Source organism: Solanum lycopersicum, chromosome 7 (genome assembly GCF_036512215.1).
Source record: "Solanum lycopersicum chromosome 7, SLM_r2.1".
Taxonomy (NCBI): domain Eukaryota; kingdom Viridiplantae; phylum Streptophyta; class Magnoliopsida; order Solanales; family Solanaceae; genus Solanum; species Solanum lycopersicum.
This window is the reverse complement of record NC_090806.1, coordinates 33769137-33785677: the sequence shown is the minus strand read 5'-3', so window position 1 is coordinate 33785677 and position 16541 is coordinate 33769137.

Sequence of the window (16541 nt, the reverse complement as noted above, 5' to 3'; positions counted from 1 at the left end):
AATAATTGTAACAACATTTAAAAATGCACATTTTCCAAAACATCACCAAAAAATCAAGAACTTCAACTTTAACTCATTATTTTGATTATTACTAGAAATAACTAACTTAAGTTATCAAATAAATTAGGGTAACAGGACTTTATGTTGGCCTCGGCATCCCATGTTGCACCCTCAACTAGGTGATTCTTTAATAACACCTTTATGGAAGCCATCTCTTTATTCCTTAACTACTTTACTTGACTATCAAGTATTTGAACCAGAACATCCTCATAAGAGAGGTTATCCTTCAAACCAAGACCCTTAATACAAAAAATAGATTTGGGATCCCAATACACTTCTTAAACATAGATACATGGAAAATTGGATGAATCGAAGACAAATAACTAGGACACCTTAGCTCATAAGCAACCTTAACATGCAAGAATTCGTAAGGACCCACATAACGAGTCAACTTCCCTTTCTTGACAAATCTAACCACCCCTTTCATAGGTGAAATTTTTAAATACAACTTATCACCTTCTTCAAACTCTGAATCCCTTCTCATATGATCGGCATAAGACTTTTGCCGACTATAGGCCCTTTGCAACCGGTTGTTTATAATATAAACTTTCTCCAATGTTTTATAAATCAAATCGGTACCAAGAAGCAAAGACTCTCCCACTTCAAACCATCCAATAGGAGATCTACACCTCCTACCATACAAGGCTTCATAAGGGGCCATGGATATAGATGAATGGGAACTATTATTAAACGGAAACTCCACCTGTGGCAAAGGCTTATCCTAATTTCTTTTGAAATCAACAATATAAGACCTAAGCATATCTTCAAGGGTTTGAATAGTAAGATCTGCCTTACCATCCGTTTGGGGATTAAAAGAGGCACTTAACTTCACCTTAGTATCCAATCCTTCTTATAATGACCACCAAAACCTAGATGTTAATTGTGCACCCTGATTCGATATGGTAGATAACACGATACTATGGTGACACACAATCTCATGTACTAAGATCCTTGCATAATCTTTCACCGAATAAGTAGACTTGACGAGAATGGAATGAGAGGATTTGGTCAACCTATCCACAATCACCCATATAGAGTCATATTGCTTATGGTTCTGAGGTAAACCTACAACAAAATCCGCATTGATGTCTTCCAACTTCAAAGTAGGAACTTGGATTTCATAAAATAAACCATCCTGCTTTTTATGTTCTTTTTTTACTTGGTTGCAATTTGGACACTTAGCAACAAAATCTGCTATGTCCTTTTTCAGAACTTCCAACCATATAACCTCCTTAAGTTCATGGTACATGTTTGTCAAACCCGGATGAATGGAGTAACGGGACCCATGGTCTTCTTGAAGAATTCAGTTCCTCAAACAATCTACAATGGTAACACACGACCTTCCTTGATACCTCAAGAAACTATCCCCCAAGGAGCATGACTCATTAAGCTTACAAAGAACCGATTCCTTCAACTCGATCAATGATTGATCAAGGTGTTATTTGGACTTCACCTCGATAACCAAAGATGACTCAGTGTTATGATGGACAATAAAACCACCATCCGTAGAATCTTCCAACCTCACACCCACTCTACAAAATTATGAACATCTCTCACTAGGTTTTTTTTTGCTTCATCTACTTGAGACACACTACCCAGGGATAACCGACTTAGAGCATCAACAATTACATATTCTTTGTCGGGGTGATAGATAAAACTCATGTCGTAATCCTTCAACAACCCAAACCACCTCCTTTGTCGGAGATTCAAGAAAACACATATTGGAGACTCTTGTGGTCGGTATAAACAGCAACATGGACACCATACAAGTCATGCCTCCATATTTTCAAGGCAAATACCACAACCGCTAACTCAAAATCATGAGTTTTATAGTTCTTCTCGTGCACCTTAAGTTGTTTAAAAGCATAGGATATTACTTTCGCATGTTGCATAAGCACAAACCCTAAACCCCCTCAGGATGCATCACAATACACAACAAAGCCCTTTGTACCCTCCGGTAAAGTGAATATCGGAGTGGAAATAAGCTTATCTTTCAAGATTTGGGAGCTTCTCTCACATGCCTCTGACAACTTGAATTTCTTACTCTTTTGGGCCAACGTTGTCAAGGAAGATGCAATGGTTGTAATAGCATCCACAAACATCCGATAATAACCTGCTAGATCCAAGAAACTCCTAATGTCGGTTGGAGTCAATGGTGTAGGCCAATTCTTAACCGCCTCGGTTTTCCTTGGATCAACCTCAAATCTCTCACTAGAGATGATATGAATAAAAAATGCAACTAACCTCAACCAAATCTCACATTTGTTATACTTGGAAAATAATTTTTTCTCTTTAAGCACTTGTAACACCACCATCAAATGCTCCATGTGGTCACCCTCATTTTTTTAACATACCAAGATATAATCGACGAACATAATGACAAATAAATCTAGGTAACTTCGAAACACTCTATTCATTAAATCCATAAATGCCGCCGGGGCATTAATGACACCAAAGGACATTACTTAGAACTTATAGTGACCATATCTAGTATGAAATTCCCTTTTTGGTGTATCCTCACTTCTAACCCTAAGTTGGTGATATCCCGATCTCAAGTCAATCTTAGAAAATTAGCTTGCCCCTTGGAGTTGATACAAAAATTGTCAATCCGATGGAGAGGATACTTCTTCTTAATATTTAGTTTATTGAGTTGACGATAATCAATGCACTTTCCAAAGGACACATCCTTCTTCTTTACTAACAATACTGGAGAACTCCATGGAGAAATACTAGGTCCAATGAATCCTTTGTCAAGTAAATATGTGAGTTGAGCCTTCAACACTTTCAATTCGTCCGGAGCCATCCAATAAGGAAGAATTGAAATGGGTTTGTATCCGGTAACAAACTGATACAAAAATAAATTTCTTATTTGGGAGGAATACTGGGAAGATCAGTAGGAAAGAACTTTGGAAGTTCCCTCACTACATAGTATTCAATAACACTCATACCTCTTTGACGAAGGTTGATGAACTCCACCACCTTGTCTTCCTTCTTCTATCTAGGAAAGAACCTATCAAAAAAAGAGGTCTTGAAGACATCCCACTTCACCGGTCCACCCCTTAATGACCTATTGTCCCTACATTGGACATGCCATGTTTTGGCCACATCTTTGAGTTTGTAAGTGGCTAACTCGGACTTCTCACTAGTATTCAACCCCATCGCATAAAGGATCTTGTAGATTTAATCAATGAACTCTTGGGGATCTTCTTCAACCTTGGACCCATAGAAAGTAAGAGGATTCATCCTAGTGAAATCCCTTAGACGGGAGTTCATGGTAGCAACTTGTTGGTGTGCTCGGGGTACAACCTTCCAATTAGCTTGGGTCATCATGGCTTGAGCTTGAGTAGTAGAGGCTTGAACTTGGGTAGTATTAGCTTGGGCCATTTGTAAAGGAGCATCCCTTATGGCCTTATCCATAAAATGAGGGGGGTTTACCAGGGCTTGGTCATCGTTCACATCCTCCTCAAGATGAGGAACTTGATCACCACAAGGAGGAACTCCCGCATTGCCAATCTATTCTTAATGTCTTTGATCCGTATTCCTTAGAGTATTTATTTCCTATAATAATAATAATAATAACATGATTAGATGCAAAAGCACATAGAGCAAACACTCCAAAGGCACAATATTGGACTTCCAAGTAAGTGAAAGTTTCCCAAGAATCTCAAAGATTCCTATTCATAAGTGTGGCGCGCTTCATAATTATGAATACAAACCTATATAAATGTGGTTAATAGAAACATCGACTAAAAGATATTTAACCTCATGCTCTGATATAAAGTTTTCACATCCAGGAAAACCACATAGATGCAACCGTTTTGTCATCCTCTTTGAGGACTAAGACTACCCTATTCGCATTCATCTTTACATTCATAGGTAAAAATTATCAGAAATTTAAAACTTTTTTACTACTCTTACATTGAGGTTTACATAGACCTCTATATACACGTAATAGATATATATCGAGGATACATAGAATTTTTGTATAGGAAGATTACATATTCTTCTACTTTTATTGCACATAAATTATAGAATATAGCATAGTCTCAAAATATTCGTCTCATCTAATAACCATATAAATTAAGGTATATCAATATTGGTCCTAGCCCATTCATTATTGAAACAAGACCACATATAGGTAATACATCATTTAATATCCAAATAAAAATGAAAGAACCAGAAGAGTCTTAATTCTAAAACAACGTCATAGCTTGATAATGGCATTGCCCTTGGAATGTGAGAACCTACCAAACTTGGATGATCAAGTATTCCAAGTTGTCTCCAAAAGTCCTTCAACGACCAAAACCTAAAATTTTTGGGAAAAGCGAGAAAATGAGGTTAGTACACCACTTGTACTATGTATGAGACCATATGGACACATGCCTTGAATTCATGCTAAGAAAAGGGACATTTCATAAAGGTATGCAATTTACTTTGAAAAGCTTTATGCACATTCAATAAGACCATATCAATCAATTAGACACATTCATTAAGTTTAAAGCATGTATACATAACCCAACAATACTAAGTCTAGTTGTGTCATCATGCATATCATAAATTAGATTCATAGTCAACCAACTCTATCTTCAAGTCATAATAGCAACCAGCATGAATAATAGTTCATTATAACATAACCAAAGCAAGACAATTACTCATGAACCCCTATCAAGTAAATAAGTACAATAACCAAGCAAAGCCACATAACCTTACTCAATCAAGTAACCCAACAAGAATCATGATCAACCTCGTACTTCACATAGCATAATATTTAAGAGTACATATTATCATACCATAACAACGTAGACTATCACATATTCATAAATGACACCAATCAACATATAGTATCAACAATGTGAAAGTTTATCATATACATATCATGTACCATTATAAGCATATTCATACATAAGAACATCCACCTAAGACTTCCTTCAAGGATAACTAGTACAATGTTTAGGTAGAGTCACATACCCTTACCTAGACTAAGCTAAACCCTTTTGATTACCTTAGTTAGAGTGCATTCCATTAATTTATTTTACATTTGGGAATATCTTATCCTAAACTACATAGAACACATGAGGTAATATGGAATACGGTGTCATGGAACCCTACACCGAAAGAAAGTATACTACTTTCCAAGGTAGTACCAAAACATGAATATACTACGTGCATCAATTAGTTAGTATTCCTATGGGGGAAATAAAGTTCAAGAACTAGGAGATATAGTTGGGACCCTCTTTACGCTACATGTAATGTAGTCTCCAATCTCAAGAGTACATTACTGATTCTACCTTCCCTTGTGGGAAGGGACACTACTCACTCTAGTTCACTTGGTGCTAAGCTAGAGTCCCTTTTGAAATATCATTAATGTCTTTATCATCGCCATAACTTCATGTATGTCATAGGGTCTAACCCTTGTATAAAAATAATCATCTCTCAATAAGAATTGCATGAGTATTGTCTTTTAATTACAATTCATATGGGTAAGGTTATCACCTTTACATATCACTCTATAATAAGATACGTTTGTAAATCGTTCACCATCCTTATAACATATAAATCTTAGACAACACCTCACAAATCATAGTAAATACATTTCAAGGCAACATCATACAACCCTATCAATCCTAATACAAGGTATACTCCAATACAACATCATGACATAATCACAATTAACTATATATTGAAGTAAAGGATAGATATCAAAATACTTACCAAGTCTCCTTCATAATTAATCATAAAATATTACTATAAACCATTAATTCAACTAAATTATTTTATAATATAATCATAATTAAATGATTAACATGATAACAAGGCTAAAAGAATAACTACATCATAATTCAATACTAGTTCATAGCTTAAGACTAGAGACATAGATCAAAGTCATAATCTAATTCAATTACTCAAGAACTAGCATCATTGGAATATATTTAACCCTAATTCATTCATTATTTCTACAATAACATCAACTAGTAGTGATTCAACAAATAACCAAGTTAGTTTAATCAACAATACACAATTCATATAAAGATCATCACCTAGGGTTAAGAGGTAAAGGTCATCTTCAACAAACTAGAACAAACCATAAAGATATATCATAATTAAGTTAGAATACATGTTAATCTATTCATAATATCCTAAATTAATCATAAACAATTAAATTCATAACATAAATTTCGAGATTGGAAAAGACCCACTTGAAAACACAACTTTTGAAATAAATTTGATGGAACCTTTGAGGAAAGAGGTCTCAAAGGTGAAAGGAATCACATACATTACTAATTGATGAATACTGATGGAGAAACTTGACTCTTTGCATCCCTTAAACCCTCCCCTGTCTTATTATTCAATAGAGTTCTTCTCTAGAGAGAGAATGAAGAGAGAACAAAGAGAGTTTGGTTTTCTGAGCAATGAGAGCTTAGATTAGTCTAATGTGGTTGGGGTCCATATATGGGTTTTTAATGAAATTAATTAGACTTTTATTAACCCTAAAATAATTACCTAACCACTTAATTAATTAATTGGAACAAACTAAAAACGTGCAACAAACTCAGGCCCTCACAGACGAGACATCGACCAACAGTCCGTCTGTGAGTCGACAACCCATACCCCTTCTGTGTTGCACTTCATTGATGAGTTTAGAGGCTGGTACAAATGAAACATTAGCCAAAATGAGTAATTGTTAGTTGACGGATGGCATTGACGCCTAGTCTATCCATACACGCCCTATCGACTACCCACGCAGATGCACACAACCCAGGCAGTTCTTTTGACCCCAAAATAAAAGGGTCCTCTTCAAGGTCCCTTGGTTGGTCCTTGGGGAGTCATAACCATATATTTCAACCATGAATTAACCCTAACACATGTTATATACCCTTCCACAAAATTTCATGAATTTTTGTCTCCTAAAAGCTAGTCAAAAAGGCTAAGACAAGCTAGTATGTTGAGGAACAAGGAGGTGGCCTCCATAAAGGTGTTATGGAGAAACCATTTAGTTGAAGGAGAAATATGGGAGTCCGAGGCCAACTTGAATTCCCATTATCCTCATCGTTTCCTAACTAAGGTTAGATATTCCTAATAATAATGAAAATACTTAATAAATTTGGATTTGACTTATTTTACAAAAATATGCAAATTTAAGGTAAAAAGTTGTGTTATAAATAAGATTCATGTGTTCGGCTGGAAATTGCACTTATTTTTTTGTGTATTGTTTTATTTATGAAATAGTATTCACAATGTTAATGTGTTGAAAGAATTTTTGGCATTAATGACTTTATAATTATGTTGAGATCAGGTTGATATTGGGAAGGAAAATCCTCATGTTATGATGTGGAGCTATTTTGTGCGGTACATTATGATTTTGTTGCTATATGTAAATATCATATTGTTAGGTTGATTTGAGTTTTAACTCATGCTATTATATTTTTGTTGGTTGGGATGATGGTATTGAGTATATCATTTCCCTTAAAGAGATTTTAGAGTCAGTCAGGGACAAATGTTCCTAAGAAGGGATAATGCAACAATCCGGAAGTATAATACCTAATATCGAGACTCACATGTTTAAAAAAGACTAGTAAGACTTTTTTAAGGCCTAAAATAAAGTATATGTATCATTTAGGAAGTTTTAGAGTCAAAACTTCAAGGAACGTCCATGACGTCTGGTGAATTGTGAAATAAAGGTTAGTGTGCCTTGGCATGTTTCATGTGGTTTTAAGATTCCAAATTCAATAAAAATTTGTAGTATGTTTTTAAAAACGTATTATAATATGTTTATGGTGGAAATGTCTGGGTACGACTCCCCAGGCCCACCCTAAGAGTCCTTGAGAAGGCGCCTTCAAAAATGACCAAAAGTTATTAATTCACAATGTCTATCGATGAGCCAAATGATGGGTCATCGATGGATCCATCATCCATCACTTATAAAAATATCTGAAAATTCCTAAAACAAAGTCTCTTAACTTATCATTAGACGTGTATTGCGGTGATGTAGACTGACCTACAGATCGTAGGTTGGGGTCTCGTAGGTTTGGTCAGGTTTTCACTGTCCAATTTTAAGTTGAGTCTTTTAATTAGTTAGTTGATAAGGTCATTAATTAGATTTTATGTGCGTCTAATTAAGTTAATTAAGGTACTATATAAATACCTAACCCTCCTTACACGAACCTAACTCGCTTTAATTCCCATACACAAAATCCTTTTCGTTCCCGACTTTCTCTCTCCCCAAAGAAAACCCCATTGAAGAATAATGTCAAAGGTCTTAGGGATGAAAATTTTTTACTTTTTCTCCATGAATATTCATAAATATATAATTTATGGAAAATCATCACCATTGGAACTCCATTTCCCAAAGGGTTCTTCAAATTTGATTTCCAAAAGTTTATAAAAACAGGGGTTTCATTCTTAATCTGAAATTGATCGTTCAAATGGAATATTTTCTGATTTCTTTTAATTATTATCGATATAATATGATTTATTATTGGTTAATTAGGGTAGTTATTCATGTTATACCTAGTTCTATATAAAAGGTCATGAGTAGACTCTATTTCCCTAACACTAGGTTATAAATTGATGATCAATTGATTAGTGATGATCCAATTGACTTAGTTCTTGTGTTAATTATTAATATATGATGTTATTTAGTCTACTAATGGATTAATATGGTTGGTTAATCATAATACTATGGAAGATGGCTTGTGAAGGTAAATTTGTAAGACCTATGAACTTGAATTCTTACTTCAGTTATGGTGGATTGTACTTGATGATGATGTTAACTTGAAGTATTGATTATGATTACATTAGAGAGTTGATGGTATGACTAATGCAATTGAAATGTCTTGATAATATGGATTGTGAGATTATGATTAAGGTATGATGATATCACATTGTTTTTGGATAAATTATATGCCTTATTATGATATGATGATGCTAATGTTTTAATCTCACATATGGATGTTGTATTGAAAGGAAGTTCTCACGCAATTCCTAATAAGCTAATGCTATGAATATACAAGGAGCTAGTCTCCTAGGACCTATACTAACCTTTGATGATTAATAAAGGCTTAAACACATTTCAAAAAGGGACTTTAGCTTAGAACCATGTAAACTAGTTGCAGAGGGTCCCCTTCCCAATGTGGGAAGGTAGGTTCACAATGATTCTCATGAGATAAATATTACAATGCAATTGTACATAAAGATGGTCTCAAGTATGTCTTCGAGTTCTTGAACTGTGTTTCCCCTATAAGAATACAAGATAGTGGATCCACCTAGAATGCTATGTTAACAGTATGGTATCCTTGGCAAGTAGACCACCTTCTTTCGATGTAAGGTTTCATGACCCTGGATTCCATATTTAACTCATGTGGTCTATCTTTGTTAAGGAAATTGTTCCCAAAAATAAAACAAATTTAATAATGTTAATTCTTACTAGGATGACTTAAGGGGTTCATCTTAGTATAGGTAGGGTTATGGGATTCTACCTATGCATTGCATTAGTTTGCCTTGTTGGAAATTTTAAGAAGATGTTCTTATGTTTTTATCACTCTAATCATATGTAAATTTTGACTTTACGCGATGATGACATGTGTGATACTAATATCACTTATGAACATGTTATTGGTCTAGATTACTAAATATGATTATGACTTCTCATGATGCAATGTTATATGAAGTTAGATGTTGTTTATGATCTTTTGTTGGGTTAACTTTGTTCTGTAGGGTAATGGGAATCCACTTAATCATGGCACTTGTAATATTGGTAATGGCTTATGGCTAATGGTTTTGCACATATTTTGATGTTATGAACTTTTATACATGTTTTGTCTTTGTATAACATTATGTTGGAGTTGTTTTAGGTTACGTGCTTTAATATGCTACTACACATTTTGACTTGACTTTACTTCACGATGTTGGTGTTGTATAATATATGATCTTTTCTTGATGAATATTTGTTCTCGATTATGCATAAAGAATTTTAAATGAAAATTAGCATCTTTTAAACAAATGCCTCTTTAAGCATGATTTCAATGATTTATGTGCATATGTTTCCATGCTTAGTTCAAATGTGTACTAACCTATATCTCTAGGTTTTCTATAAATATGCATTTTTCGGCTATTGAGTTCCTAGATAGCCAATTGAAAAATAATTGGACTCTTTTTCCCAAGTGTTGGTAGATCCGTATGTTCAGGGATGTAACCTATTTCTACATTCTAGCTTTGAAGTTGTATTATCAGAAAGACATTGTTCATTCCTTTATCATTTGGATGTAGTACTTTATTGGCATGTTGAATTTGTATTGGATATATCCATGATTCATACTCATTTAGATGGTTCAATATGAGATTAAATATTAGAGTAATTCCTATGTTTCAATTACATTGTCTAAAGAAAAACCCTATGTATGCTTCATATGCGAGGAGTCTAATTGAACTCCACATGTATTATGCGAGAGGTCAATATAAATCTTATTATATACATATGTATGAAATTTTTTTAATTTTCCACACTTTTTAACCTATGATATATAATGAATAATTCTAAGAGGCTAGTCTTCATCCTCTCTAAGGAAGACGTGTCTATTACGTGTTGGGGGTGCTCCCCGATTGTGACGGACCTCAACCTGGGCTCTCTCTTAGGTGCCGCCATAGTAGCCTCATCTCTGATGAGGCCTATATCTAGTATCCAGATAGGTTGACTTTATTTATCACAGTTCCATATCGGCACTCCCAAATCCCTACATATATTAAAGATCAAACCCGACTACGAGTACTTCAACCATGACTTCCCTGTCCCACGTTAGGTTGTTGTCGCTCTTCATGATTGAGACAGTTTCATACTAACAACCAGAAGAATTTGGCCACAAAGTTTATTGTGGGCTTCCTGATGCTCCATCGGGATGCTCTAACCTACTCTGCAAGCTCTTTATCTACAATAATGTATTGAGCAAACCATGTCTTCAGCGCCACCTGTTTCTCTACACTCATCTGAAAGTGACAACCTCGGACTATGCCCCCCCTCTAATTGAACTCCACATTGTTTATGGCCTAATATGGACCTATATTAGGGATGTATTGACACTGACCGATTGTGGCCTGTGAGATGTCCACCGGGCTTCATTGGAACATTGTTGAAGTGAGAGGGCCCTTTTTTGTGGGTTTGGCTTGCTTGTGAATTGATACCCTAAGAGTGGCAGCATAGGAAGCATAGTTGTATGTACCCATTGCTTGTGACTTGACTCTCCTCAATGATAAGTAAGGCCATCACCCCCATCTTATTAAGCAAATTGGCATCACTATAGACCTGTCACTGACCCTTGACACACCATCTGTTTGCTTCATCAGCCAAAGGGGATGGATCATCTATTCATTGTATTGGTGCTACTTCCGAGCTAATAGCTTTATTAGAGAAGCTTCTTGTTCATTGTCATCCAATCGTGTGGATTCCTTAGACCTGGAACAGGAAGCACTGGTCAGCTCAAACCCCTAAGAATGGTTGAAACCACAGCCTGAAGCGGTGCCTGACTTAGAGCTTGATATGGAGATAGCTTCAGAACTGGAAGCTCCCCATATGTTGACCCGATCAGTATGCACTCCTTATCCGACCAGGAGGTATTTACTATGCAAAAATTCACCTTTTGAGGGATGCCCCTACTTGCTCGTGGTGCAGTGGGTAATGACCTTATGCCCAGAGGAATATAGGTTGGATCCCTCACCGAATTCGTCCCTTCGTCAACTCATCATAGGGTTGGGGCGGTTGACATATAATTTCTCCTTTTTGTGTAAACAGCTTGCCTCTTGGAAACCATAGTACTTGTGAAGGGGTTATTATTACCCAACAAACTAAAGATACACTCAGAATACTTTTAAGATTACGAGTGAATAATAGCAAAAAATAAAACTAATATTTGACAGTGGCTTAAGTTATATATTGACGGTTAGGGTTGATGGTCCATTAAGTGATCTACGGTCCATGGAGCCTTTCTTTTGATCAGATGGCCAAAAGCCATATGTTTGAACTAACAAGTAGACGCAAATACACATTCTACAGATGGTGGATTTAGGCACAATAACAATCCATCATACCAAGGGTTTGAAAAATTTCAATTTTTAGCATGCTTTTCTAGTAAATAAATATCGAAGTGAAGATCTAAATACGGAATCCCTATGTTTGATCTTTAAAAAAAAATTTAAAGTGTGGAGAAGTGATATTACGTTTCAAGAAATGAAGAGCGGTGTGACTGTGTGATGACATTATGCATTACGACCACAAGAAGCTTTCTTCGCACAACGAATCCGAACAGCGAACTTTTGGGAATGAGATGTGGGAATGATTGGTAGAGAGGAAGTGGAAATGTTACGGGTATGGAATGTCGTTGGTCAATGGAAGTGAAAGAGTGAATTAGGGATTTACTTATGGAAGTTCAAAAGGAAAGAAACGGTTTTTGTTTCTAAAATGGAAGTGAGGAATAAATTTGAATATCGGGATTTTTAAATGAAGGAATCCGAGTAGGGTCAACAGGCTACAACTTTCGACTCACAAGACCCCGTTGACGGTCCGTAGATAAATTGATGGTCTTTCAATGGGGATAGTCAATTACCTTTTGACCTTGATAATATTAGACACATACCTTGGATCTACTAACGCTATTCACGGTCTGTCGATTGATTGACGGACCATCAACGGGGTCCGTAGACATCTACACCAGACTATTTCCTTCATATTTTTCCTTTAGCTCCTGCACATGTAACAACCCTTAGGCCATTCTTCTTTTATTTTCTGGACATTTTTAAGACACAGAACCTATGTTATATCTAGCCAACTCTAAAACAAATAAAATATTAAAAACTAACAACTCTTATACAAAAAATCAAATAAACAAAAGAAAACGACTTGATCAGAATTGTAAGCCAATGGTTGGCAAGATTTTACACACAAGAGGTTGCTGCCCAAGGTGCGTTTGATTTAAAGTTACGGAACGACGCAGGTCTCTTGATTACTCAAACTTCATCAAGATAATAGGTCTCAATCAATTATTTCACACTCTCTGTGTTTCCCGGATACTACTTGATCAATACCCATTCACCTTGAACCTTGTTCCTTCGCTAATCTCTAGCTCTACCACTCCATGGGGAGACACTTGCTTGAGTAGAACTTGTTCGGGCCACTTGGAGTTGAGCTTTCCCGAAAATAAGCGACACCTAGAGTTGAATAGAAGTACATGATCTCCAACTATAAAATGTCACTTCTCAATCCTTTGATCATGGTATTCATTCATGATCTCTTTATACATTAATGCAATCTCATAGGCTTTAAGGCAAAATCATCGAGAAAATTCAATTTAATCACTTTTTCAGTTGATAAGACACCCAAATAAAAATTAACCTTCTTCATTGCCCATATATCCTCATGCTCTAGCTACACTTGTAAATGGAAATACTTCCCATACATAAGTTGCTATGGATACTACCGATGGGAGTCTTATATTCTATGAGGTAGGACCATAGAGCATCATCGAGCTTTCTTGACCGATCCGTTCAATTGGCATTCACGGTCTTTGCCAAGATTTGTTTTTATCTCTCTGTGGACACTTTGACTTTTCCACTAGTCTGTGCATGGAAAGGAGTAGATACTTTTTGGAGGACACCATATTTCTCAAGCAATGTTTTAAACAACTTATTTCAAAAATAACAAGCTCCATCACTAATTATTTCCCTTTGTGTGCTAAATCTGGAGAAGATATTCTTCTTCAAGAACGCGGTGACACTCTTGCCTTCATTGTTAGGAGCGCAATTGCTTAATAAAAATATATTTCATCCCATATGAACTCAAAAATGGCCCCATAAAATAAATTCCCATACATCCAAATTTACTTAATTATTATGGTTGGGTTCATAGGAAGCTCTTGAGTTTTTAAAATTCTACCACCTCTCTAGCAATGGTCACAAGACTTGACAAAATCATGAAAGTCTTGATGAATGGTTGGTCAATAGCATCCATAGTGCAAAATTTGGTGTGAAGTTCGAACACCACTATGATGCCCACCAGCAGACGATAAATGACACGCCTTGAAAAAACTCAATATCTAAACTTCAGGCACATAACGAAGAATATTCCCATCAACACAACTATGATACAGGTATGGCTCATCCCGAAAACATTTATTGACAACATGCATTAACTTATTCTTTTGGTTAAACAACACATCCGAAGGTACCACACCACTTGAAAAATAATTATCAAAGTTTGCAAGCCAAAGAATAAGATTATGGGAAGCAGCAAATGCCTTTTCATCGGGGAACTTATCATAAATCTCAAGCTTGTAACTAAGCTCGAGTAACACTTCATCCTCTAATCTATACAAGTGATTAGCGACTTTGTTCTCTGTCGTGTTGCGGTCTTTTACGACAAAATCAAATTCATTCAACAACAGTACCCATCTAATGAGTTGTGGTTTCGCATCATTTTTGGCCATCATATACCACAACAAGAAAAGTCTGTGTTCATTATCACCTCTATGCCAAGAAAATAAGAGCGAAATTTCTCCAATTCAAACACCACCTCAAGAAGCTCTTGCTCTGTAACCATGTAATTCTTTTGGGTTACATTAAGGGTTTTCCTGCATAGTAAATTGGGTGAAGGATCTTTTCACGCCCTTTCTTTAATACCACGTGAAGCGCCACCCCACTAGCATCATACATGACTTCAAATGGTTTGGCCTAATTTGGAGCAATAATGATGGGGGAAGAGACCAAATTGTTCTTCCACTCTTGAAATACTATCAGAAAAGCATCATCAAAGTCAAATTTACTGTCCGTTTAAAGAAGCTTGTACAGAGGGTATGTCACGACCGGAGAGTACCCCTTAATCGTAATCGACATCGTCATTCTCATAGAGGCCTAAAACTAGCCCTTAGAATATATCATTGCATTTTATAGATATAAACATAAAAAAAATTAAAAACGTTACATATGAAATATATATAGACTTCTGATTTATCAACATAATAAAATTCATCAACATAGTCTAAGATTGTCTCACGCATAAATATCTATTATAGAAGTACAAGATTTGGGACATACCCTTATATTATTACGACATGTCTCATATAGAACTTACAACAAGGTATCAAATATTATAAATGAACAAATGTATAACACATATTCAATTATCTAGAACTAGAATAGTGGGTATCATCCTCGAAATTGAGGACTCATTAACAACTTAAGAACTATCCAAGTCCTCCTTTAAAATGGTCTTGATTCTCTTCAATTGCCCGAACCTACATTTTTGTAGAAATAAAATGACTATGGGTTAGTACAAACCACATATACTAAGAATGAATACATATACAATTAAAACATGTAGAGACATACTAAACAGAAAATGGTGTTCAAAACATGCTAAGTCACTGTCACATTCGGGGAGCACCCCGTAGACCGAACGGGACTTGTCGTCCTCTTTGAGGACTAAACCTAGCCTCTTAGCTTACATCATTACATTTATATATTAAAAATATGGAATGTTTTAAAACTTTTTCATTACTTGTACATTGAGGTGTACATAGACCTCTACATACACATAATACTTATATCAAGTATACATAGACCCTTCGTATAGGAAGATTATTTAGTCTTCTATTTTTATTACATATTAAATATATATATATGTGTGTGTGTGTGTGTGTGTGTGTGTTTGTGTGTGTGTGTGTGTTTAGAAAGAGAGAGGAGAGATAGATAGAGAGAGAGAGAGAGAGAGAGAGATCGATAGATGGAATATATATATATATAACATAGTCTCAAATGGATGTCTCATCTCAAAACCATCTAACCAGACTATAGTAGTTTAGGCCTAGCCCATACATCAATGTAATAGGGCCACATATAGGCTATATAATGTTAGTACTCAAATGAAAAGGAAAGAACATAGGAGTCTTAAATCGAAAACAACTTCATTATTATAATATTGGTGTTGCCCTCGGAAAGTGAGGACCTACCCAAACTAGCTTGACTTAGAATTCCAAGTCATCCTTCAAAGACATCTCAAAAGCCCTTCAATGAGTGGAACCTAAAATGTTTTGGAAAAGGGTAGAAACTCGGGTTAGTGCACCACTTGTACTAAGTATGAGACCATATGCACATATATTATGAAATCATGCTAAAATGGGACAATTCGTTAAGTATTTAATTTTTTTTGAAAAGCCTTATGAACATTCAATAAGACCATACCCATCAATAAGGCATATTCATTAAATCCAAAGAATGTACATCACATGACCAACAATACTAAGTTTAGTCAAGTAAACATGCAAATCACATAATGGTTCACATTGTCAAGGAAACTATATCATCAATTTGTATTAGCAACAAGCATGGATTAGAGTTCATTACAACAAAACCAAAGCAATAAAATTACTCATGGATCCTCATTAAGGAAACTAGTGCAATGAACAAGGAAAGCCCAATAACCTTACTCGATCAAGTAAAAC